At 46.8% G+C, this 27437-nt stretch overlaps 1 long non-coding RNA gene across 1 annotated transcript; it reads left to right on the top strand.

Moving 5' to 3' along the window:
* The first annotated feature begins 12935 nt into the window (after positions 1 to 12935).
* LOC147001266 (uncharacterized) lies at positions 12936 to 19933 on the top strand. The gene is made up of 4 exons (XR_015045130.1): positions 12936 to 13042; positions 13418 to 13478; positions 16541 to 16653; positions 19234 to 19933. It is a non-coding gene; the product is annotated as an uncharacterized LOC147001266 (long non-coding RNA).
* Positions 19934 to 27437: the final 7504 nt, after the last annotated feature.

Genomic DNA, 27437 nt, shown 5'->3' with positions numbered 1-27437 from the left:
CCTGCTTCCCTCCCATAACTCTTGTCAGCTTGTTAAGCATTTCTGTTTATACAAGTTCTGGAGTGAGCATTGGTCTCTCAGGCTCTGACAAGACCCTGGCCTTCTAAGCTTGCTTTCCAGGGAATCTCAGCAAACCACAAAAAGAATCTCTCTGTTTCTTCCTTCTTTACTCAGTTTTTTTTTTAAATACAAGACAATTAACTGTTTTTCTCTTGATGTTGAAATGTTTTCTCTTTCAGATGCCCCAGCAGCAGAAAGCTTAGCTGGGAACCCAGGCTCTGGGACGAGAAGAGGCACACCCAGCCGGGCTCAATTCTGACCCTTTGCTGAACTCAGTCTTGCCCCTGCCTAGATCAAGGGCTAAGCCAGTCCTCATCGTCAGCACAACAGAGTATCGAGAGGAAGACTGCGGCTGCTCTAATTGCTAAGAAGGCTCTTGCCCTCAAAACCCTGAAACACCAAAGCCCGAATCCTTCCCGAGAAACACCGACCTCTCTCTCGGGCCCAGTCATGCCCACTGCCCAAGTGCAGCAACCGGGAGAGCAGAGATTGTTTCTCATCATCGCCAAGGGCCATGGAGGAGAGGATGCGAGGAGACTCGCCTATGAATGAGGGCTTCTATCTCACATGTCCTCAGCCTTCTCGTGTTGGGCTTGACTTTCCGTCCTCAGTCTTGTGGTTGGCTGAAATGTGGGCATGTGGGTGGTAGGCAGGGACAGATGCCCTTCTCTCTCTTTCAGATCATTCCCCCTGCTTGGCTGGGATGCTTCTGTGTTCCCTGGAGATGACAGCTAGGAACCTGGCCACCAGCTTCTGTGGTTCCCTGGGTTCCTTTTGGGCTTGGCCAGTGTGAGGCAAGGGCAAGACATCAGAAGCTGAGAGAGCATCTCTTCCCCATTGCTGCCTTTGTTGCCATGCTTTGTCCCTGACAGGAGCTATGCCCCTCCATTTTGTGGCTCTCCCAGGTGACATCCTGTAGGGTCTCAGCTCTCACCAGACCAGCCACATTATTTCTTCCCTTGGCTCCTCTGGGCTCCAGGATGACAGCATCTCCCTGCTATGACCAGTTCCCAGTGGGAGTTGGGGGTGGGGACTCAGCATTCCTGACACCTCCTAACCATCTATAAACTATCCCTCTACTGTCACTTGGAAAAGAATTCTGTTTCTTGCAGAGACCTCATTTGTTTTATCTTTCTATTAAATTGAGAGGTTTGGTTTTTTTTTGTTTGTTTGTTTAAAAAAACAAAAACCAAAAACTGTCCTCCAGTACTGCTGCCTCAGTTCTTTGGGCAGCTCCAAATAGGGAGATGCCACTAAAGAGCTTGGCTCAGTGCTGGGCACATAACAGAGAAAGGTACAGTGTATCAGCTAACCTACTGCTAGCCTTGGCCTCCTTTTTTAGAGAAATAGTCATTCCAGAGAATTTTCTTGGAAGCTGAGGTTATCAGTGAACTTATTAAAGTAGCCAGAAAACCAAAGACATTGTATCCCCTCCTTTGTTTGTTAGTTTGTTTTTTTAAAGTAGATTGGGTTAAGCAATCTTCACTTTCTCCCTGTATCTCTTTACCTTTGGCCCATTTTTCCAGCATCTCCCCCACACACACACATACACCTGAGACAAACCCTGGCTAAACCACTGGGCTTCCCTGGCCCAGGAGGTCTTGGTCCACCATGGTTTTTAACCTGTGGGTCATAATCCTTTTTTGGGAGGGTTGCATATCAGATATTTACACTAGAATTCGTAACAGTAGCAAGATTAGTTATAAAGTAGAAAGAAAAATGATGTTATGGTTGGGGTCGCCACAACATGAGGAACTATATTAAAGGTCATGGCATTAGGAAGGCTGAGAACCGCTGCTCTTGGGCCTGGAGCAGGTGCTGCAATGCTGCCACCACACACACAGAAACAGTCCACCCTTTGTTGTAGTGATGACCGAGGCACTCATGCCCAGGCCTGCTACTGTTGCCATTAGTTCTGGCTCCTGGCTCCTGAGCAGGACCAGTAGGATCACCATGGATATCTGAATGTCTTTCAGCAGCTAGAGTGAAGCCCTGGGGGCCCTGCATGGTCAGAAAGCAGGAACAGTGACATGTAGAGGCTAGAGAAGGTTTGAGGACTGAGAGTGCTGTGTAGCCAGCAGCATTGTTACCAATTTAAAGTTTCAGAGCGTTAGTCCACTAATATTATGATGGAGAGTGTGGCAGGGAGCATGGCAGCATGCAGGCAGACAGTGCTGGAGAAGGAGCTGAGAGTTCTACATCCCGATCCATAGGTAGCAGGAAGAGAAAGTCACTGGGCCTGGCTTAAACTTTTGAAACCTCAAAGCCCACCCCCAATGACACACTTCCTCCAACTAGGCCACACCTACTCCAATATGACCACACCTCCTAATCCTTCCCAAGTAGTGTCATTCTCTGCTGACTAAGCATTCAACCATATGAACCTTATTCAAGCCATCACATCAGAGAAGGCACATTGGCAGCAGCATGAGACAGCTGGCTATGTTGTATTCAGGTGGAAAAGCAGAGAGGTGAAATTGGTCCTCTACTAACCTCCTCCTTCTTATGCAATGGAACACCCCAACCTATGGAATGGCTATGGCTACACTGGCAGTGGTCTTTCCCACCTCAGTTCAATCTCTATGGAAATGCTCCCACAGACAGTCCCAGAGGTTTGTTTTGTAGGTGATTCTGAATCCCATTAAGCTGGCAATCATGCTTATCTATCACAGTAATGCAGAGAGTATTTAGGTAGGGGTATTAGCAAAGGTGGGTGCTTTGAGTGACAGTGAACACATCCCCAAGGGTATGGTAGGTGAGGAGCCTAGGGCAATCCAGGCAGATGGAAAATGGTGAACAAGGACACTGAATCGGGAGCCTGCTTTACAACAGTAAAGAGTTCCACCACGTGCCTGAGTAGAGGCAGGGAGAGAGGTGTCAGGAGGTGAAGGCAGAGGAGGAGCAGGACTGGCTCACAGGGCTTAAGATCACTGTAGCCTCTGGCTTCCTGTGTGTAAGATGATTCTTGTAGGGTAGGGGACAGCTTTGGAACAAGAAGAGGTGTGCTGGGATATGCTCAGTCACCCTGGATGGTAAGAACTGATTTAAATAGTACAGAACAGAAGGACAAATGCGGACATAATCCAGGTTAGCACTGGGTTTGAGTTCATACTCCATATATGAACTGGAATATGCAAATCTCTTTGCTTCTGTGTCCTCACCTTTAAAGTGAGTCCACAGAGCTCCGCATAGGCTGAGTGATTGTGTGCACAGAGCCTGGCCCATCACAGTGCTATGTTGTTCCTGCTGTTGTTGCTACATCAGAGGCGACTGGAAGCTGAGCCGTCAATGTCATAAAGGGTATCAAGATTGAAGTCATCGTGGTAAGAATGATGGCTCAGGCCTGTAATCCAATGCTTAGGGAGAGGGAGTGTGGGGGGGGGGGCAGAGGCAGAAAGATCAGAATTGCAAGGTTAACTTCAGTTATATATCTGTTCAAGGCCAGCCTGGACTGTATAAGACCCTGTTTTGAAACAAAAGCAAAAATAAAAACCATTGAAGTCTTAAGCTGTAAGTTCATTCATAGAAGCCAGGAGACACAGTGCAGGGATAGAGGGTGGGGGAAGTCCAGAAAAGCTGAAGGTTCTGGAGGAATGGGTGGTCCAGGGTGCGGTAAGAGGGACCATGGAAGCTCATTCGGAGGCCAGTCTGTGGGAGAGCAGTGGTGGAATGAAGTACCCCAGGCAAAGAAACTAAGAAATAAGGAGTTAGGACCCAGGCAGACCAAAGATCAAGAGATCAAACTCAGGAATCAGAGAACAAGGATAACTCGGGGCAAGTGCCCAACGCCAAGATCTTACTTCAGGCATGTGATAGGGTAGGCTTCTTAATGAGCAGCTTAGGCTTCCAACAACCCAGAAAGCAGGACAGCTGCTGGTATTTTCCAGCTTTGAGATATGAGGTCTGGGACTCATCGGACAAGGTTCATGACAGACGGATAGACTACTGCACAGATGAGAAACTTAAAACCCACTGCAGGCTGAGAAGGTTCCAGAGACTGAGCGATACTTAGCAACACCCACTAGTGTATTTGGATTAGAGATAGCATCTCCAAAAGTTGGCCAGAAATCCCTGCTCCTAAGCCAGAGATACCGAGGACTTGAGGAGAAATTCTTGTATGGAATATGAAATGGCAGGGCCCTGGGAGCCCGTGAAGCATGTGGGCCAGCAATCTTCCCAGAATGGCATACTTGTCAATCACCAGGATTGTGCTCTTATGCTAATTCTGATAGACAATGAAACCATATCCATTCCTGCGTCTGTCTCAGAGGTCCATTCTTCATGTCTGGGGATGTTCACTCTTACTTTGCTCCTTTTGTTATGCCTGATTAGCTGGCTTCTGGGTGAGGAGCTGTGAAGTGGAGTCTCAAAACACATCCAATCAACAGCTAACCCAAGGACCAAGAGTTGACCAGTGTTCTAACCAAATATACAGAGGAGACTAATAATCCCTTGAAGATATCTATTCTAGTGTATAGAAGTTCCCTTACAGGTAGATTTAAAGGTTCTTATTAATCAATCCTGAAATAGGCATAATGCCCCACATTGGTCCTAATATAATCAAAAAGGTTGTTGTTGTTTTTAAAAAGATTTATTTATTTCATTTATATGAGTACACTGTCGCTGTCTTCAGGCACCAGAAGAGGGCATTGGATCCCATTACAGGTGGGTGTGAGCCACCATGTGGTTGCTGGGAATTGAACTCAGGACCTCTGAAGAGCAGCCAGTGCTCTTAACTGCTGAGCCATCTCTCCAGCCCCAAAAGGTTTTTTTTTAATGGAAAAGGGAGAGAGAAGAGAAATTGCAGCCAGAGGGAGATGTGCTTGAAGAACAAATGATCAGAGGGTGACAATGCTGGTGGCTCTGAAGACAGAGGAAGGGGGGTCTGAGTCGAAGAATGTGGGAAACTCCAAGAAGCTGGAAAAGGCAAGAAAGCAATCTCCTTTAGAACCTCTAAAAGGAAATAAGACCCTGGCATCCTGATTCTTAGTTAAGTGAGAGCCAATTTGGACTCCTGATCTCCAAACCGTAAGAGAAGTAATTGGCATCGTCAAAACCCACTACGTTTTTGGTAGTTTGTTTCAAAAGTGACAGAAAATGAACACCCTGAGCTAGATCTGTGTTCTATGTGGAGGGCCCAGTGCCACGGTATGCATTGTTCTCATCTCCATGGCCCAACTTCAGCTCTCATGGTCACCTCCTGTGTCCCTGCCAACCAGAAGATTCATCGTTCCTTGACAGTCCTTGTCCCTGGCCTCTGACAATTTCCCAGAGGCTTCTTGGAAAGGTCGTTGGATCCTATCTCTATGGAGAGACTCAGGCTTTCAAAGCCTGCTCGTGGGTTGATGGGCTGGCTGTCCAAGGGCAATACCAAGAATGGAACGGGGAAACCAGTGTAAGACATGAACTAGTGTGATTGCATATGCGGCTCTCTAGACTTTGAGCCAAGGACTCCACACGCCTGCAGGGCCTCTCCTTTTAGGGTATTGACCACAGTCTTCAATTACAGCTTCATATATGCAAATGTCATTCTCCCACTAGATTTGAAGCTTCCTTGAGGCAAAGATTGTGGACTTAAGTATTTATCTTACTAACCTCCAGTGAAGGAGGAGGTAGAATCAGGGACTGGTTCTGATGAGGGTATGGGGTTACCACAGGCTGCTGAGAGCTCTGATTCCACATCCTAGCTCACCCGCAGCCTCCAGACTTAGACTCTCTGATGACAACCTGACCATACTCTATTCCTTTAAATGCAGTATGCACTGAGCACTTATTGGAGACATATTTTCCATAGTCCCCCACCTTGTTACTTTTTTATGTTACTCATGACTTCTAGATCCTTCCAGTGCTTGGTGCCATTAGCCCGTCTTATACAAGGTGACAAGAATACTTTCCCACAGCAGTGAGAGACCCACATGCCATATGTCAAAGGATCATTTGGAGTCTTCATTGTGGGCCTTCTGCTAACCCTAGCTCCTCCCATTGTCCCAAGTGTCCATGCTCTGCTCCAGGCTGGACACTCTGGAAACTTGATGCTTCCACCTGTGGAAAACAGAGTCAGGACAAAGAACTATAGGGGACCTGGGTGTGATGACTTAAAAGCCACTAGGGTGGGCTCTCCTCTCATTGCCACAGCCTGTCCCACTCTGGGCCACTTTAGGTAAACAAGGGTAAGAAAACAATGTCTATGGGCTACAAAATGAACCTGTCAGGAAAGGAACATTATTGCCAAGTGTTCTCAGAGGGCAAGACAAACAAAGACTTGACTTTAATACCAGGACCCTGGTTCCCAGCCACCTGTCCCCAGCAGACCTGTGAGCAACAGGCCTAGAGCCCCACATGCAAGGATTCTTTCTACCTGCCCCCTCCCTATTCCAGGGCGAGCTTGGCCCCGTTCGTCTGACTGGGTGAGGGGCTTCCTAGGAAACAGCCAGTGGGAGGCAGAGGCTGCTAGGATTCAGGATGCTGGCAGGCCAGGCTCCGTGGAGGCTGTGGCAAGCCCTTTCAGTGGTGGCAGCCCCATCTCCAAGGAGGCAATCACGTCAATAAGGGACGTTCGGCATCTTGCCCTCTCGGCTGGCAGAGGTGTCCCATGGCAACTAGAGCTGTGATCTGCATATGACAGCACATTGCTGCTATTCAGGACTTTTCTTCCCCTGCTTTTTTTTTTGAAACAAGCTTGCCCTATATCCAAGTTCCCTGTGAGCCCCATACAATGAAAACAGCAGTTGACAGGTTCCCTGTAACTTGTGAAATCTGAGTGCATCCAAGGGGAGAAAGAGTGCTCATTACCGAAACACAAAACGAGCCCCTTTCAAGGCACAGCTAGTTGGCCCTTCAGTTTGCTGCTGCTGACCTCGCTGCCCTTTAGAGCACAATGAGCAGAGAGGAGAAGGGAGAGGGGGGCCTTTACTCCTCAGGTTGCCAATTGATCACCCTCCTAACCCCTATGGGGGCTTCGTGGCCCAAACAATTCGGGTGACAGAGGTCAGGGCTCCAGCCCCTTCCTCTGTGGGACCTTAGCTCTCCCTGCAGGGACTTTCCCAGGTGAACAAAGGCAAGCTCCCAAAGTCTCAAACACACTCCAGCTGATGACGCAGAGGGGAAACAGAGACGGGAAATGAAAGGTGCCCAGAACCACAACACTGGACCTCCACCCTCTTAGCCAATCAGACACAAACACTGTTTGTACACTCTGGGATGAGGCCGTATGTCGCAAAGACCCAGCTGAATCCGAGCTCCAACATGGCAACCAACACCCGGCAGCTGGGCTACAGAAAGGAAGTCATATTGGAGGATGAAATAGCTATTTTGGTCACTTACCCCTACCTGAGACACACAAACACTCACTCTCTCTCTCTCTCTCACACACACAATTAATCATACTTCTAATATCCAGACTATCAGAAGAAGATGAAAAATAAGAGGAAAGGGAGACAGAGAAAGAAATTGGGGAGAATAAGAATGAGAATTGTTACTGTTATGAGGTACGCTCCCTTGAAGCTTCAAAGAGAGCCTGTGCCAGCTCCAAAGAGGGCTCTAGAGAGACCCAGCTCGAATCCTGGAATGGTCACTCTGCTGTGCAGAGAGCAACAAGGAGAATTTCTATATGAGAACTACACTTGGTCCAGCTCTCTGAAGAGGAAGAGACTGTTAAAAAGATAGTGCTGGATTCTTTTCTTTTTTACTTCTAGAAACAGTATTTGAAGGTACACACCCGATTTCATTGTGTCAGCCATCTGGCATAGGCTTACCGGAGGCTAGCAGGCAAGTTTTGTTGAGTCTCCTATTTGATCGCCAAAAACCAAACTGCAGCACCTACAACTCTAAAACTCACAAACCTGCTTCATACTTTCATTTTGCCAACACCAAACCTTCTGGAATATTCTCCACCCACTCATCCATCTCCTCCGACGGCTTCAGCTGCGCATCAGGTGTGGCATCTGTCACACATACCTGTGTCTTAGTACTTCTCACTGTGTTACGATGATCTGCTCACCTAATTTTAAATTTTTACTCTTTTGTGTGTATATTGTGTGTGCAGTATGTGTGTAAGTGCATGGAGAAAGCAGATCCCAATATCAATTTTTCTCTATAATCCTCTGGTTTTTTTGTGTGTGTGTTTTTGTGTGTGTGTGTTTTTGTGTGTGTGTGTTTTTGTGTGTGTGTGTTTTTGTGTGTGTGTCTCTGTGTGTGTGTATCTGTGTGTGTCTGTGTGTGTGGTGTTTTGGTTTGTTTGTTTGCTTACTGTTTTATTTTGTTTTGTTTTTTGAACCAGGGTCTTTCAAACCTCAGACTTCACTGATTCGGCTGGACTAGGGGCTGGGTAGAGTGTTCTAGGGTTCTACCTATCTCTGGCTCTGTCTTGGCCTACCGTGTTGGCTTGTCTGTGGGTGGCTGAGGCTATGAATTGAAGTCCTCATGCTTGTGTGGCAGGCACTTTATCCACTAAGTCATTCCCTTAGCACCCTGATTACTTACTTTTTGTGTGTGTCTCAAGAGAGGACAGGGTCAACCACTTTGTTCATCTTGATGTCATTAGTGTTCAGCTGTTGAACAATTGCCAGAAGAACAGCAATGGTCACCATCACCTGGATTGCTTTTGTTCGTTGTTGTTGTTGTTTTCCAGTTTAATGTAAGAAAGACCTAGGAACAAGCCTACTATATTGCAAATCACATCATGCGAATGAGACTTTTGAAGGGAAACACACAGCAGCCTTGCTTATGGAATGCCTACCACGGGCCAAGCACAAGGGTGGAAACTAAACATCAAAGCCAACACAAAAGAAACAACAACGGCACGTCTCAAAGATGGCCTGCTCGTTGATGTGGCAGGAACCACAGACAGGGAGAGATGTATGGACTACAGCCATTAGGAGAGGCGTGCTGAGAAAAGTAGAGCTTACGCTATCCATGATGACTGTGCCCGACAATGCAAATGATAATGAAAAACAGTATGCAGAGCACAGAGACTTTTTAGGGCAGCGAAGCTACTCTGTGTGATACCATAAAGGTGAATTTAGATCCTATGTACTCTCCAAATCCATAGAATGTACAACTTCAAGTCCATGTAAACTGTGGGTGTCAAGCAACAAGGCTGGGCCAATGTAGGCTCAGGGATTGAAAAACGCATCACATTGGTGGGCGAGGTTGATATAGTGGAGCATGGTAACTCTCTATTTGATGCTCAATTTTACTACGAGTCTGAAAAGTCTCTAAAAATAATAGCATATTAAAATATGGAGAAAGGATGAGCTGAGTGGGGATATTAATTAGAAATGTATATTGAAAAAGAAACTATCTATTGGTAGCATCAGCTTGTACCCAAGATGGTACTAGAGGTGGATAAGAATGATCAACATCCCTAGAGGGAAGAGGCCCAGGTCCGTTCTCCACTGCACTGAGGACACAGGGGATAAAGCGTATTGTCATTACTATCATTATCGTTACCCAAGTTGGCTTATTTCTTCATTTTTATTTTTTGTCATGTGTTTATATGTGTTGGTGTGTGAGTGGTATGTGCACACGTGTGTTTGTGTGTTCACACACCTGTGTCTATGCCTATAGCTAGGCTAGCAGCCAGGATGATGCTTCTGTCTCTGTTTGCTGAGGTACAGGGGTCAGAGGCATGTGGCCACACCCAGATTTTAATCCTGGTATTGGAGATTCAAATTCAAGTCTACAAAGACTTCTACTTATGGACTGAGTCATCTCCCAGTCCCTATAGCTCGTGTCTTTTCAGCAATTTTTAAAAGATTTATTTATTTTTATATATTTGAATAATTGTTGCTGTTTTCAGACGCTCCAGAAGATGGCATTGGATCCCATTACAGATGGTTGTGAGCCACCATGTTGTTGCTGGGAATTGAACTCAGGACCTCTGGAAGAACAGTCAGTGCTCTTAACCACTGAGCCATCTCTCTAGCCCAGCAATTTTTATTATATACATATATATGTATATTATAGATATAGATATAGATATAGATATAGATATTGTCTTAAAACAGGGTGTCACTATGGAGCCCTTGCTGCCCTGGCATTTGTTCAGTAGACCAGGCTGGCCTTTAACTCACAGAGATCCTCCTGTCTCTGCCTCCTGAATGCTGAGATTAAAAGCATGCACACTGCACCTGGGTTTTGGTAATATTCTAAAAGATAACATTGACCTTGGCATGTCAAGCCATCATGAAAACACATAGGGTAAAAGTATGAATCAGTCCAGCCAACAGGGACTCAGGACACCCATGAGCATGCTAGAGATGTAAACAGCAGGAGGGAGGGGCTGCTCTCTTGCTGTGTCTGTGCTCCCTGGCATTGGAACATTGCCACACCGCCTCTCTTGACAATAGCTGCAGGGCTGAGTCAGATCAGCCTGAGTGGCAGATCCTACTTTAATGTGAGAAAGAAATTGCCAAAGGTACAGATTTTCCAACAGCAATTCAGATGTGTTTCGAGAGTAGTGAGCACTCTGTCCTGGAAGAATCCAGCCCCTGGAAGCTGAATTTTATGACCCAGGCAACCAAGGGCTCTCAGATCTTACTACTAGGTGGTTAAAGACTGAAAGGGTTAAAGATCTGAGTCCCACCCTTGCCCAACAGTCAGTCACAGGAGTCCCGTGACTGATTTTTAAAGTTGTTTGGCATTGTCCTCTGAGTCTTCACCATCATACCCAGGACTTTCTGCTTACCATCATTTGTTATATTACAGGGATTTCAAAGATGGCTAGGCTAGCAGCCAGGATATGAGAAAGTCAAGGGCTAGTTCAAGGGTACGACATGCCTGGAATTTTACACTCAAGGGCTGTGTAGTAGCTCCCCAGCAGAAATGCTTGCCTTTGACAGAACAAGGCCACTCTACTCCCTGGGTTATAATGAGTCTTCCTTGGACTCCCGAACAAATGGCTCTGAAGTCACCTTTTGCCGGAGGAAACATGGTCCTTATAGGAGGGAACTAGAGTGGCCCCTGATAAGGCAGCGCATCCTGTCTGACTCCCCAGCCACACCCTCGCAGCTGGGCCAGCTGTGGTCTCTGCTGACTTCAAAGAAACTGCTTCCCTTGGATCTACATCAAGGACTTAAATGAGAAAAGGGTCCTCTGACCTTTCTAGTGAAGGATGGGACCACCTTTGTAGGGTGTGTGCGTGCGTGTGTGTATTTTTCCGGTTACTATTATGTTTTCACACACTGGATATAAAATATCTGAAAACAATCACCGGAAATAGTCTTTCACCTATGGCCAGAGACTGGAGTCTGGCCCAGTGTGGGAGAGGCTGTACTCCCCCTGTTGGAACCAGGGGCCATGTAAGCATACTAGCAAAGGTGGGTGGCCCAGGTTTCAAACTTTCATTCTGAGGTACCCTCTACCAGGAGTGCATGGCTTCTGATTGGATATGGCTTCTTACCCACCATCGTGTTCTCCTTGAGAAATGTCCACCTAGGAGAGAGACCTTGTTCTCAGACCCATCATCTGCCTTGTTCTCAAGGCTTTCCACTTCAGCTGCAACCCAACCTGACAATCAAGAGCATTCCAGGCCTGAAATCCAGCCCTATCCTGGTATCTTGAGAAGGTGCTTTGTGGTGGTTGTGGTCAGCCGTGTGGGGAGACAGTGGGATTTCCACCCATTCTGAGGTTAAGGCTGCTGGGTGCTGACCGTGGGAAGCTGACAGACTCTGCGGCAGTAAGGGCTGGAAATACTTCCCCAACCCACACCACCCTCAAGCCTTTAGGAAAGGGAGCAGATCCCACTCGGCCTTGCAGGCCTGAGCTGCAACACCAGGCTCAGCAGGCTCTGTTACCAGAAAGTGCTAACAGGGGCGGCCCAGGCCTCTGTGAGAGACCTCCCTTGAAAGGAACCTGGCCAGTCCTCTGGCCAATACCCACTGAGAGGCAGAGAACAACCACGAAGGAAGAAACGAGAAGCCTGAAGGTTTATAGGGAGGCTATTTGGCCCTACCCAGCCTCTCTGTGGGCTCTCTCAGCCACTATCCATAGAGCTTGAGGTTTAAAGAATGCAGGGAAGAGAGAACAGGCCCCAAACTGATTAGGACCCAACTTTCCAAACAGACACAGGTCACCCTCTTCCTGCCCCAAACACCAGGCAGAGCAAATGCTATTAATAACTGCAGCCTCTCTCCAGGCCACGAGGGCTGAGCCTGCTCCTCCAACTCGGCCAGCTGTTCTGAAACAGGTTTGGGAAAGTAATCTTTGGCACGTAATGAAAAGGGTGTGTAAGGGAGGGGGGTGCCCAAGAGTTCTCTATCAGGGCCAATATTATTTTTAATTGCCGAGAATCAGCCTGTGGCCGTTACTCAAGGCTGCAGAGCCCGGGTTTGCCAGGGATCTGAAACCAACTTCAAGAGGAGTTGAAAAGCTCATTCCAAAGACTGTTCATTACTGATCTGTGGCTTCTTGTGGAAAATCAGGTTATGTCTTGACGTTTGTACAATCCACTCTCCATGCCACCTCTCTCCCCCCTGTATCCCGCCGAGAGAGTGAGCGAGCAGTGAATTTGAGCTATCTGGGAATTTTAGTGTCTGACCCTCCCCCCCAACCTCCCCCCCCCCCCAAAGCATGACCGATGGCCCATTTTTCAAGCCAAATCTTGCCCCATGTAGGCAGCTGTCATGGAATCACAGAAGGTACTTGAAGGAGCACAAGCAATGGCTGGTTCTAATCTGGAGGGGGAAAAATATGAATTAACAAGGCAGCTACTTATGGAAGAATGTTTTCTTTTCTTCAGCCTCAGCCTGCATATTTTCACAACATGTGTACTCTGTTACCTTGTCACTTCCCTGTTTTCTTTGGGTAAATAACTGGGCTCTGGACTTCAGGAAGAAAGAAAGAAACCCAGCCCAGGAGTGTCACTAAGGCAGGCCTGGCTAGCTGAAAGAGCAGGGAGAAAGGAGTCTGTGCTGAGGGCCAAGGCAGCTTGTGCAGACTCGGTCTGGCCGGCCTAGCAGGGGCTGTTCACTGATCTCTGCAGGTACTGGTGTGGGAGTGAGAGACCCGGGCACTGAACTGCCCAGCTGGGCCCCGTGCTTGGCAGACCTCAAGGCTGGGGGAAGTAAACAACTCTCCTTCCCTGAGTCAACTGTGAAGGCCTCTCTGAACCCGGCAGAGTCAACAAGGCTCACAAAGGCTCTTCTGCCAACTCTGCCCTTCCACTGGCCAGTGAGGCAGCAGGGATGAGAGAGGCCACTCTTGTGGTTCCCAGCAGTGAACCAGGGAGGAACTGGCAGGAGCCAGGGCCTTCTGTGGAACATGGGATAGGCTCTTCCTCCGGATCGAGAAAGTGTTTGGATATGTTGGTGATGGAGTCCCATGCAGATGTCCAAAGGCTTCTGTTCTTGTCTTCCAGGGATGCTGGGCTTTTCACTTGGAACATTCCCCTGTGGTGTCTGTCACCTACTCCAGAAGAGGTAAAAAAAATTAAATAAATAAATAAAAAATAACCACTGGGCCACTAACTGGATGTCTTTCAAAGTTGCACTATTAAAGAAGGCATGAGACGATCCGTGTGTGGGTTCCTTTAGTGAGTGGAGATCTTTTCATTATAGAGCAGCACTGACTCTTTTTGATTTTGATTACATTTTTATTTCTTCATCTGTGCACGCGTGGGCACACATATAGGCGGTGGTCAAGAGACAGCTTGCAGAAGTCAGTTCACTCTTGGTGGACCACTGGGTCCCAGTGAGTCAAAGTTGGGGTGGTCAGGCTTTGTGCAACCCCCCTAGTCCACCCAGCTACTTCACCAGCTGAGTAACAGCAACAGCAACTCTTACTTAATCAGCTCTTCACCGCTGATAGTCAGAGAAGAAAATCAGAATTAGAAATGATGGATGGCTCACGCCTATAATTGCAACACTTGGGTGACTGAAGCAGGAGGATTATGACTTTCAATCCGACCTGGGGTACATAGCAAGGTCTTGTGTCCCCACCCCCCCCAAAATTAAACAGAATATAGAACCAATAAAATAATACTATCTTATTGCTCTTGATATTATATAGCATGTAAAAGAAGTTAAGTTTGCCATGTGTCACAGCATGCTTGCAGGAGAAACTGAGGCATACCTATTCAGAGACTGAGACTCTCATAAAGTCCCACAGTGGGCTTGGGAAAGGAAGAGTTAACTGACTGTTGTCTGGGTGGCTGCATACCTATATTTCTTTTTTTCCCCATCTGCTCAGGAGCCTTTGATTCCAACCTTGAAATTCCCTGTCTCACCTTGTAGATCACACAGCCCTCCAACCTTCCTGGGACAGATCTTTGGAACTTTAAAGTAGAATTTTCAGTTGCAAAGGTCTGGTCCTCATCTGTTGAGCACCTCTTTATATATCCCTGGAGTGAGGCAAATGTCCACAGGAGGGGTCACTTCGAGGGTCAGGATGATCAGGATGCCAGGATGGTGACTTTGGAAGCCATGCCTATCCTAAATTGCAGACTGCAAGGGCTTTTGGAAAAAAAGGAGACAGAGAGACCGGGGGAAGCAGAGACACAGAGAGAGACATCAGAGAAAGTGAGAGACACAGAGAAAGACACAGAGATAGACAGTCAGACAGACAGAAAGAGACAGACCGAGAAAACAGGCAGATAGAAATAGAGAGAGACAGAGAACCAAAAGCTTTCTGGGAACTGGGGATGAAGATATTTATAGTTTAAAAGTCGATTCTTCATGTGCTTAAATTGTACAAAGCCAGCTTCAGAGAGTGTCTGGGGGGGGGGGAGGAGCTTCCATGATAATGAAGACCACAGCTAATGGGGCCTTGCTCCCCCAGGCCAGGGGAACATGCTTTGCATGTACCACTGATTTTGCAATCTTCATAAGAACCCTCTGTTGTAGGTATTGTTGTCCTCCTTTACCGGGTGAGGAATCCGAGGCACAGGGTCAACATATAGCTTACTCCCACTTACTCAGAGAGACCCATAAAGTTGGGACCTGAACCTATATACCAAGTGCGGTGTTTGAATTCAGCATGTGCTGCCTCTAAGAGAAAGCTGGAGTTCCTGCCTCAGAACGAAGACATTCGTTGATGGCTGGGTTGCTCTCTATGGCTGTCTCATACCCACAAGAAGGCTCTCCAAGCACCGACAGAGTATTTAGGCATCAGGTAGTGTGCCCACCTGGAACCCTGTGCTGTGGTTTGCCAAATAGCCACACTGAGAGTCTCCGTCATGAGACCTCCCTCCTGCTCACACCCATCCCTGGTCTGGCTGGCTTATATTTGTATCTCAGCCTGTACCTGAACGCTTCTAGCTTTTGCTTCCTCTTACGTATTTCCTCTAAGTGCCGTTGGCAGGCTTTGCAGAGTTGAGACGCATGTAAGCATGGCTTGCCTAATTCCTGTTGTATTCCCTATAGACAACCCACACCAGAATCCTTTTAGCTGCCTTATGAATACAGATCCTCTGTCTCTGCTGGAGGCTTCTGTAAGGCCTTCTGCAGTGGGACTGGTTGTCTGCATTTTGGGGGCATCTCCTCAAGTGATTCTGATATGCTGATGACAAGCCGGACTTGATCATTTGAACACCAGCTACACTCTGGTGCCTTAGAGGCTGTAGGAGTGAGCACTGTAAAGATTCCACTGAGATTTAGGGCACCAACACTGGTGCTCTACAGCAGGGATGCTGGGACAAAGGGATGTGAAGAGTAGCGGAGACAGGTGTAGGAAGCTGGGCAGTATTTCTGCCGGCGGTATGGAACTCCGAGGTGGTCAAAGGCCCTGGCAAGACTATTCTACAAAAAAGGTTCCAAGCAGAGGCCTTCGGAGTCTATTTCAAGCAGCCAGGAAGCTGCTCTGTTTCCTGCTGGGAAGTAGTATCCCGTTTGTTTTCTCTAGGCGATCCCAGCAAGCAGGATGGAGAAAGAATCAGGCAGAGTCAACTAGAGAGGAAGTCAAGAGGCCTCACAAAATGGAGAGATAGATGGAGACCCAGACAAGTGAATTGTGGAAGCAGGAGAGAGAGAGAGAGAGAGAGAGAGAGAGAGAGAGAGAGAGAGAGAGAGAGAGAGAGAGAGAGAGAGAGAGAATGCCTGTGTGTATTGGAGCATGTATGCATAAGTATGTTTATGACTGTGTGTGTGCATGTGTGCATTTGTGTGTGTATATTCATGTGCATGTGGGTGAGTGTGTACAGGCATGCATGTGTGTGCATGTTCATGTGTGTGAGTATATGTATACATACATGCATATTTATATGTATGTTGGACTATATTTCCAAAGTTCACTTCAGAGCCCTCAGACTCATCAGTGGAAGACATTCCAAAGTCTACTACGTGCAGAAAATGAAATTAAGCTTTAAGTCGGTCAGTTGGAGTTGAGAAAATGAAACAAACAAAAATCTTCAAATTGAAAAAGGAAAGATTTCCCCCTTACCTCCCCAATAACTCCAAAGTAACAGGGCACAAAGTACTTCAACTTTGGCCTGGAGCAAGCCCGGCTCATCTGAAGGGAAACTATTGCTCTTTTTGTGAAAACCTAGGGCATCTAGGAATGGTCGGTGGAGTGACTCGGAGGTAAATCTGCCTACTAACTGGAAAAACGGCTCAGGAAGAGCTGAGGGGAGCAGAGCTGCAGTGCGCAGAGCCTTGCTGTGTGAGTAGAAGCATGACCTCCGCAGCAAGAACTGCTGTGGCCTCTGGGCTTGGGCAAGATGCTCAGGATTCTGGGGCCTTGACTTCTCACCCTAAAGAAAGCAGGAATCTGAGCTTGGTGGTTCATACATATAACCACTTGGGAAGCTGAGGCAGGAGAATTGCTGCCAGTTAAAGATAAACTTGGTCTATTCAGTGAGTTCCAGGCCTGTCTGAACCATAAAATGTGTCTTCTGTTTCAAAACAAACGAACAACCTAACTCAAACCAAACCAATACAAAATCACCCTCCTCTACCCAATACAGAGCAAAACTGGGGTGGGGAGCAAGTGCCCAGTTGGTAGGGCTTGTCTTGCAAACATGAGGTCCTGAGTTTGGACTGCAGAAACCATGTCTTAAAAAATAAAATAAAATAAAATAAAAAAGCCAGGACCTGGAGAGTTGGTCCCCCGCCCCCCATAGTGGCTCCTGTTCTATAACTCCAGTCATGTGGGATCCAATGTCCTTTTCTGGCTTCCAATGGCACCAGGCACACCCATGCCAGGCACATACCCATACACATAAAATAAAATAAAAATAATGAGGGGGTGGGTGGAGGGAGCTGGGTGTGGTGCATGTGCTTGCAATCCCAGCACTGGGGAGAAAAAAACAGATGGATCCCTGGGGCTTGCTGGCTGTCCAGCCTAGCTTACCTCTCAAATTCCAGGCCAGTGAAAGAGATCCTTAAAAAAGACTCCCAAGGAACAACATCCAAAGCTGTCTTCTGTTCTACACACACACACACACACACACACACACACACACAGAGTGAGGCAGAGAAGATGGCTACTCCACCAATAGAGTTGTTGCCTGGGCAGTGACTCTGCCATTCTATGCTGGAGACCTCTTCGGAGGTCCAGCTCTTTAGTCTGCGGAAAAGACAGATCTTTCTCACCATCTCTTTAATGTGAAATCCACAGAGAAAGTTCTGTTGTCTGTCTTTTGAGTAAGAAAATTTGTTATTATTCAGAATTGCTTTTGTGGTGTGTACTTATATTATCATATGCCTATTTATATAGTATTATATACTTCAGACTATATGTCAAATGTTTACATAATGCATCTCATGTGTGTGTTGTATATCTAACATATACTGTCATTAGTATAATATATATGTGTGTGTATATATATATATATATATATATATGCCATGATACTTTATAAATACAAATCACATTTAAATAGGTATTTAAATAAATATTATAGTTATATATAGATTTTTGTGTGCATATATATAGATATTTGTATAAAACACTATCAATAGTATAGTTGTAGATAGATATTTGTGTCTGCATATATAAAAACACTATAAATCATAGGTAAATGTATTTATTACATACAACCAAGAACATGAACAGAATAACTGGCAGTAATCTAATAACCATTTGGTTCTTGTGGTGAGCTAAATTGTATCACCCTAAAGGATACTCAGAATCAATAACTCCTTTTACCTGTAGCTATGGCCTTAGTTGGTTTGTCTGTCTGTCTGTTTTATGATGCTTCTCTCATACAGTACATCTTAACCACATTTCCCCTTTCTCCACTCCTCCCAGCTCTCCTCCCCTCCTCTCTCCCTACGATCCACTCCCCTTCTGACCCCTTTCAGAAAAGAACAGGCCTCCAAGAGATAACAACCAAATATCCAAATACTACAAAACAAAACACAGTAAGACAAGCCTGGACAAGGCAATTAATTCAACAGGAAGAAAAGAGTCTCTAGAGCAGGCAAAGAGTTAAAGACACGCCCACCCCACAGTTTGGAGTCTCACAAAAGCACCAAGCTGATAGCCACAGCATATATGGAGAAGGCCTAGTGCAGACCCTTGCAAACCCCTTGCTTGATGCTTCAGTCTCTGTGAGCCCTATGCACCCTTGATTGGGTGGGCCATGTTCTCCTGCTGTCATCCATCCCCTCTGGCCCCTACCATCTTTTTGCACCCACCTTCTGTGGGATTCCCCAAGCTCTGAGGGGAGGGACCTGATGGAGACCTACAATTTAGACTCTCTCTCCAAATAATATGTGGTGGTGGCTTTCTGTATCTGCTCCCATCTCCTCCCATCTCTGATGATGGCTGGACAAGGCACAAGTCCATAAATAAAGCAACATATCATTAGGAATAACTTCAGTTATTGATTGATTGGTTGAATTTTAAGCCAGTCCTGTTTGGCTCTACCCTAGGACTCTAAGCTATCCAGTCTCGGGTTCCTATATGGCCTTAGTTTTAAAATAGAGGCTTTGCGGAGACAGAAGATGTAAGGAAGGATGAGGACATACAGGAGTTGATCAGTTCTGATTCCAGTACCGTTGCTGCCCCTAGAAGAGAAAAGACACAGAGACAGACTCCCAGGAAGGGAAGGTCATGTGATGACAGGGAGGAGGACACATGACATGGGTGGCAGAGCGTGGCGCAGGCAGAGACTGCCTCAAGGCAAGGGTGGCCGAGGATGGTGTGAGCCACTAGAACCTGGGAAGACTCTTTTCCTGGGTTGCCAGGAGAAGTATAACTGTTCTGAAACCTTGATTTCCAATTTCTAACTTTTAGATCCACGATGCAATAAGTATCAAGCCATTGTTCACTGGATCTTCATTGGGGCAGACCTAGGAATTGAATACAACTCATCGCAGAGTGCAACAGAGCAAAGCACCATTGCAGAATTGGGCTTGCCAGCTGCTCGGTGCCCTCTTTAGCTTTCTCCCTCTCCCAGAGGCAGCAAATGGGGTGCAGATATCAGTTTCTAACCCAAACCAAGAGGTTATGAAGATCGCTACATATTCTGCTCCTTTGCTAAAGTCCGCCACCACCATCTCAGTCCAAGCTTGCCCTCCTGGAGCCGAGAGGGCAAGAAACGTCACGACTTCACCAACCCCGCCCAACAACCTCTCAGCTCGCCCTGAGCAGCTTTGAGCTCTCAAAGGCGGCTGCTAATTTATGGTCAGAGGCCCCTGGATCAGAGGCCCTGCTGTCAGAGACTTTTCTTCTTTCTTTTACTTTAATGGTACAGAAGAATTCCTCTCCAGTCCCCTCAAAACATTCACACATCTTTTTAAAATTTGCACTTTTTAAAAAGGCTCATTTCCTACGGTGAGGGGGGAGGCTAGGAAATGCCCAATAAATCATCTGTCTGTCCGCACTCAATTGCAAAGCAGGAAATGCAAAGAGCAGCCTGTACCTTTCCCGTTGTTGTGCATATAGCAAGAGCTATCAAGCCTGCTGCACTGAGTGCAAAACTCACTCCAGCAAGGCTGTTTGAGTTACTGTCTGGACTCTAGACTCAAAGCAGTGGGCTGGAGGTTGCTTCTCTCTGGGCAGCCTCCATAGGGCTTGCTCTGGGAAGTCTACTCAGTCAGCAGCAACCACTTAGAGACACTAAGTGCACATCACTGTAGTAATCTGTGCAAGATTCAAAAAGTTTGATCGTGACTGCTCATTTTAAAAAGGAATTTATATCTAGCTGATTCTACAGCCCACTCTTTTACATCAAGGTGAAGCCCCCTAGGATGGAACTGACAGAATGGTCGCATAAGCCAGCAAAAGCCTCTTGTGATGAAGGTTCTGGGTGGAGGCTTGAAATATAGCATGGGAAGACAGGAGGAAGAGGAGGGACAGATGCAGGGGACATCTGGGATGTCACAGATTAGAAGGCCCAAAAAAAAAAAATGCCCAACAAATCATCTATCCTGTACATGGCTTATCCAGAGACAGTGAGAAGCCCAGTGGGTATAGAAAGCAAGACTGCCAGGTGATGGAGTGCCCTTGTCCAGGACAACTCTGGAACCTGGTCTAGGACTGTGGTTGGTGACATTATAGGGCAGTGACATTGACAATGTGCTTGTGATCTGTATAAATGAAGCTGGCCCTAACTTAGAAATGACTTCCATTCAGACTTGGATTCAAAATAGCATGGGCCTGCAAAAGTTACCAGGCCTCCTGTGCTCTCTGGGGATTTCCCATGGAGCACTTCACAGAAAAACCATTCTCTTAGGCCTCCTGGGACATTTGCTCTTCAGCTGTCATGCACTAAAACCACCCGTAGTACTCTTCTCTCTCTGGCTTCCTGGAAACCTCCTCTTCCCTAACCCCTGTGAACTCCCTCTTTGCTAAGAGCTAGCTCTCCCTTACTTCTTTCTCTTCCAAGGGCCTTCCCCTACTCTTGCCTACTCTTGCTACTCTAGCAGAGTAGCGCCTTGTCCTGGTCTGAGTGCTCCTGGGATGATCCACATACTCTGAACTGGGATCCTATCAACTGACTGTAGCTTTTAGGAACCATCCAAAAGAGATGGGATGCAGAAGAGGCCACACTAAGTAAGGAGATCTTATACTCCAAGGAGGGGCCAGAGCAAGCCCCAGAAAGAAAGAAAGAAAGAAAGAAAGAGAGAGAGAGAGAGAGAGAGAGAGAGAGAGAGAGAGAGAGAGAGAGAGACCCCTTAAATAGGAGATGAAAGTCTTCCAGGCATCAAGGGTACCCCAAGGTGGATTAGAATGGTTAGAATTTATATTTGAAATCTGAGCATTGGGCACAGTACTGGGCACCCAGTGGACTTTTCACACAAATACACCAATAACTGAGGGGTGAGGAGGTGGGCGTGCAAGGGCTCCGTGCAGCTAATAGCTGTCCTGGAAACCGTGCCTTATCTACTTACATTCTATTGGAGAAAACAGACACAGCATGAAAATGGGGGCTGCTGTAGATGCTGAGATGGGAAAGGAAGACGGGATTAATAGCAGATCAGGTCAGCAGTGGGAGCTGGTCTGGGACTGGACCCCACTGCCCAGGCACTTCCTCCAGTAGGTAGAAACCAGGCTTTCTTAGTTTTAGTTTTTTCTTCAGTAAAATTGGAGAGTAGCTTGAAGAACCTGTATGCCAGGAAACTGGACTTTATCTAAAGCATTGGTGAACTCTGCCTTGTTATAGAGCGTACCCTTCTTCCCGTGGCAGCATAAAGTTAACTCAGGGCTGTGTCCAGCTTACATAGAGTCTGTAAGGCCAAGCTCAGGGACAAAGTTAATTTCTTTGGAAAGTCACAGGGGCTTTGTGTAATGTGCTACAAGCAGTCTGATTTGGGGTGGGGAAGGATTTCACGAGGCTCATTCGTGCCAACCCTGGCTCTGTCAAGGCCGTTTCTCACATCTGAAATAATCTTACCCTCCTGCATCCACCCACCTCTGCTTTTGTCTCCCAGTCTCCCAGGAGAGAGTCTCTGTGCCAATGTGTGACCTGGACTGGGTTCGCAGTGCTGCCAGACACTGCGTCTTTTGGTTAAGCCCTTGCTTGCTGCTCTCTTGCTTCCTGAAATATGAGTGTGTAACCTCTCTACCTCTCCAAGCCCTCACATTCCTCTCCTTGCTCTCGGCACAATGGTGTTCTCAGCTGCAGTGGGGGGCAGGGGGGGCGGGGAGGGAGCGAGTTCAACAATATGAGAGCTCTCTGCCGGGACATTCCTTGTGCACACTTCACTTCAGTGTGCTCCACCCTTCTCCAGGGTCAGAGCCAAGGCCGTCTCCCCAGTGCAGGAGATGACTTCTTTTTGGGCTGGCTGCTAAATTATACTTTCTAAAGAAATAATCTGAATGACCTAAAAAGATTTATGATTAAGGAAGTTGGTTGCTATATACAGCCTATAAAAGTATGAACTGGGAAGTAGCTGTTACAGCTAACAAAAAAAAAAAGGATTGGTCAAATAGACTAGGGGTCAGGGTGGTTTTGTATTCACTATGACTGCAGTTTTTCTAGAAGCGAAGCAGAATCTGTAACAACAAATACGAATATGCATGAAAAAATATGCCAAAATTAAACATTGTTTATTTTTAGGCAAGGAGATTCTGATTAAATTTTACTTATTCTTAGTACTTTGCTATCATATGGATTTTCTACTGTTAGACTGTGGTATTATGATTAAAACAAAGATTTAAAGAAAAAGAAAACGGGACAACGTCCCCCCCATGGGAGAGCCACATGTGATTCCGTCCCTTTCGGTGTTCCTTTAAGAGCAACCTTCCTTGGGGTGGCACTGGGCAGACATCTGCACAGTAACTCATTATGCGTAAGGGTGATGTGTAAAGAGAACCATAACCAATTAACATCACAGTGGGAACCGAGGCGTGCAGAATGGAAACGCCCCAAAGGGAACATACTATTACTAACTTCCCCCCACTCGGAACAGGTGTTTAAGGGAATGCACTAAATTCGCTTCAGATAATTTATTTTTGAGAGTACTCTGATTATCGAATTTTCCTGTCTTTGTTTTCCTGGGAACTTTCAGCCAGCAGAAACTGTTCAGCCATGGATGCTGCCCTTTGGTCCTTTGAATCTATTTCATGGAAGCTTTACCATGTACCACAACTGAGGAGACAACTGGTTATCTGCTATCAGCTTGCAGCAGTGGATACAGTAGTGTCTCCCCGCCAGGAGCTTGGGAAATGTTTGATGGTCAGAGTGATTGAGGGAAATGTGACATTGATTGGGGGCCAAGGAGTGGCGCTAGGCAGGGTGGCTAACTCTTCTGCAGCATGTGGGGAAGTCTTAGAGAAAGAAGAACTGACCTACCCCAGATGTGAACACCAGGGGAGGGGTACTCATCTACCTTGTAGACTAGAGGTGATGGAATCCCTAAGACCCCAGCTCTTCCTTGGCTGCATCTCAGCAGTATCCCACACCACCAAGCTGAGATGCAGGGTTACTAGACCTCTCAGGCTTTCCAGAGAAGATATAAATCTCGATGGTGATGCACAATTTCCTGATTTAGAAAAAAAAAGTATACTGTACAAGCCAAACAAAAGATATGCAAGGGTCAGAATTAGCCTTGGGTTACTAAGTCACAATTCCAACTAAGGAAAAAGACTCAATCCTTGTCTTTATGAAGAATATAGCAGGACTTTTATGAATTCAAATTCTAGAATAGACAGACCTGGGTTCAAATCATGGATCTATTTATTTATTACTCATTACCCATATCCCCGTCCACTGAGGATTCTTCAATCCCCACTTCTTACTCCATAAAATCGGAACTAAGGGTAGCACTTGTGGGCTCAAGATGTGCCTGGCACACGGGAAATGCTTATAAAGTAGAGCAAGCACTAGCATTACTTTTATTAAGGACCTCACAGTCTGGCATAAACACTTGCTACATACAGATATACAGATGCTCAGAGGTTATTGAATACATGTGAGAGAAAGCCCTTAACTTGGAGATAGTTTCACTCTGGAAAGAGAGATTAATCTTGGACATAAATATGAGTTTGTTGGCTAGACAACTGTGATTGACATCAGACACACGGGAAACTGAGGCAGTCAGGCTTGTGAAGGAGCTTGGGGTATGTGATTCTCACTTAGAGGTAAAAGAAGAATGGTCTGAGGGAAGGCCAGGAGGTAGATGATAAAATACTAATAAATGTGGCAAGGGCTCTGTGAGTATTCAGTGGAGTGGCAAATTTCCCTCTAGAGCGTCATGCAAGGCACAAGGCTGGAATGGTCATGGGGATGCAGGTCATGGGCACAGCCATGCCAAAGCATGAGTGTTTAATATGTTGGTGGAAGAATGGGGGGAAAAGGAAGTGAGCCAGTAAAAACCAGTGACCTGGGGTCAAGAACAAGGAAGGATGGAAACAGACCTGTGGACAGAGCCAGCCTAGCACAAGGAGGGTCCTGGGGATGGGTAGGGACTTTACCGGGCAAAATCTGTAAAGTAATGGCATGTACTGTCAAATATGACCACAAGCAGAAACAAACTTCATTTAGAAGCAATTATTTTAATTATATCAACTTCCGTTCTGTGACCAGGGTATCAGGAAGGTGAAAGACAGCATGTAGCAGCCACCTCCAGGGATCCACAGAGGTCTCTTTAAATTTCTTTAATGACAAGAAAGACTTTCATTGTGTCAATGGTGGCAGTAGTATGGGATGCTATGGAAACAGGGCTTGCATTGAGACGGTTAGATGGTTTGGTACTCTTGTGTTACACAGTCTCCCCATACTCTCGATGCCGTTATTCGTTGTCAGTGTGAGCTCTTCATCTTGATCACACGGCACTTTGTCAGGAGTTTTGAAATGTTTCTCAGATAATTTGCTGTTTATTCTCCCATCTCCAGAGAGCCTACCCTCACCTTACTTTTGGCTCTTCAGAGCACTCATCTATCTATGCTGGGGTTGTTGATAGAACGAGCATGAACAAAGTTTGTAGAGTTTTGACTCATCTGTGCTGGCTGAGAGGGAATCCCATATCACAATAAAGGAGGGAGACACGGAACACTTCCTGAGGAACAATATTTCCAGGGAAACTGCAAATCTACCAAAAGAACAAACTGTCTCCAGGCATCACAACAACATCCACTCACACTCCAAACAGGCCAAGTGCTGTTTATGCTGGAAGGCGTGCTCGTTTTTTAAAAGTAGACCTGGCACACCTCCTCTAGGAAAGATTTCATTGGCTGGGATTCTGATGACCTCTCTAAGGTGGGGTACTAAGACCGTCGTTCTGGAGTGCCCTGGGTTCCACAGAATGTCTCCCAAATGACTCCCGCCAGTGAAGTCTCACTGTCATATAGCCTTACTGTAAAAGAATCATGATCATGATCATGAATAATCACTTACACTCTCTGTCCAGATCGTCACTGTAGACAGCTGTTGGAAGGGATCGTACACTGAAGTCCTGTTACTGCCATCGGAAAGGGTCACTTATCTTAAAAAGTGAGTAGTCAGGTGGTGGTGACACACATCTTTAATCCCAGCACTCAGGAGGCAGAGGCAGGTGGATTTCTCGGTTTGAGGCCAGCCTGGTCTACAGAGAGAGTTCCAGGGCAGCCAGAGCTACACAGAGAAATCTTGTCTCATAAAACAAAAGCAAAAACAAATAGCGAGTAAAATGCTCTCATGACCATATTGTTAGGCAAAAAAAAAAAAAAAAAAAAAAAGCGCAAATAAAAGCAACTGTGTGGTACCTGGCACTCCTAGGACTAGGAGTGCCCTGTAACTGTCACATAAGAGTACCCTGTGACTATGTAAGGAAGGGAAGGGAGCACTTTGTGACTGCACAGAAGACAGAACCCTCTGACTGTACAGAAGGGAGCACCCTATGACTCTTTACAGAAGGGAGCACCCCGTAACGGCAGAGACTGGAGCACTAACTATGACATGAGAAGGGAATCGAGACCTCCTCCTTCACCCTCAGAAGAGTTCTGTTCTCTTCCTGTATCAGGATGACCCCCTGCATCTGAATCCTCCTAGTCCTTTCCCTTTCCCTGTCCAAAACAGATGCTGGTGACAGCTGGGGAATGCATAGCAATAAAGACTTATTGGACAATGGTCAGAGCCAGCCAAAGTGTGACTAGGCTGCCTTTTGGTGGCAAGTTGCCTGTCACCAGAGGCAACCAAACACGAGCCCAACACCTCTCAGCAGGGAGAACAGGAGGATTCCACCCAAGTTTCTCCAGGACTTAGGGGACCTTTTCTTTCTTCTAGATCCTTCTATTAAAATGTGTCTGGCCCATAGATTACACCCTGGATATGAACTATCCATTTTTTAATAAGGACATGTGATTCATTGGTGTGAGGGTTTAGGTTCAGATAGATCCATCTTCCCTTCCCTCAGTGTTCATGGGTTCTTTTCTAACCAAGCCATGGTTCAAGAACCTTGAATTTAATACAGATTCTGAAGAAATGTCACAGGTAGCCAGGAACATCTCTGGTGGCACTTTGAAGGGATAACTTCTGGAGCTCAAAATTCCCAGCTTCCCCAATTTCTAGAGCCCAAACCATTGGCCCCAGAGGTTTCCAGGAGATCTGAATTTTTAGACAACTTAGACATCCTGAAATCAAATGCAGATGAGGTCTTAAGAACTGGAAGAGGTGTCAGAGGGTAGCTAACAACTTTGAGAATTCCCAGAAGTCCCCCAGAAGTGACAGCCCCCAATCAGGGAGCTCAGGAGAGAAAAGACAGAAAAGGGAACAAGCTCAGAGGGGCCAGGAGCCTCAGGGTCTCCCTGTTACCCGTAGGATGCCCCCATCATGGCCCTGGGTGGGACGATAATCCTCGTGTCTCGGGCCCTGTGCATTGTTTTGCCCCACCAGCACCCCCTCCATGGTCATTATGGCCTGCATCTCTGGCTCCTCAGCTCCTGAGCTGTTGGCCAACCTTGTACCTAGATCACCGCACAGTCCCCTCTCTCTTCCCCTCTGTTGTGAACACAGGATGGGACCTGAGGAGGTCACAGCTCGGGCAAAGAGGGAGGGGCAGAACCAGCTCAAAGCTGCAGGGAGTAAATCAAACTGCTCTCTTCCTTGGGCTGTCTGACTGGCCTTGCAAGCCTTTCCAATCAGGGAGTCTAAAGTTACCATATTGACAGCATCTGCAGCCAAGCCCAGCTCTAAAGGAGATGAATAGCAGTGACGCAGGAGCCCAGTGGAGGTAAGTGGCTGGGCAGGGCTGGGCTGGGCTGGGGGAGGAGAAGGGGGAGTCCCAGAGGAAGAGGACAATCTCAGCAGGGGTTCTGGGCACTAGAGAAGTGGGGGCAAGACAGGAAGCAGGCCAGCAGCCTCCTAGACCAAGAGAAGCAAGGAGGAGAGAGAAAAACTGCGTCTGGCTTCAGAGAGTTCTTAAAAAGCTGTTCCAGGCTTTTTCTGTCTCCAGGAGGTTTCACTGAGCCTCCAAAGCAGGACCCCTAAAAGTTGAGTTTCCATGTGTAGGTAGTGGTGGGGTCTCCACTGGGTTTTGCTTTGGATTCGTTTAGTAAAGTGACCGCATCTTGTATGT

The sequence above is a fragment of the Mus caroli genome, unplaced genomic scaffold (genome assembly GCF_978045245.1).
Source record: "Mus caroli unplaced genomic scaffold, Mus_caroli_1 scaffold_14, whole genome shotgun sequence".
NCBI lineage: Eukaryota > Metazoa > Chordata > Mammalia > Rodentia > Muridae > Mus > Mus caroli.
This window is presented reverse-complemented; position numbering and strand designations above follow the sequence as displayed.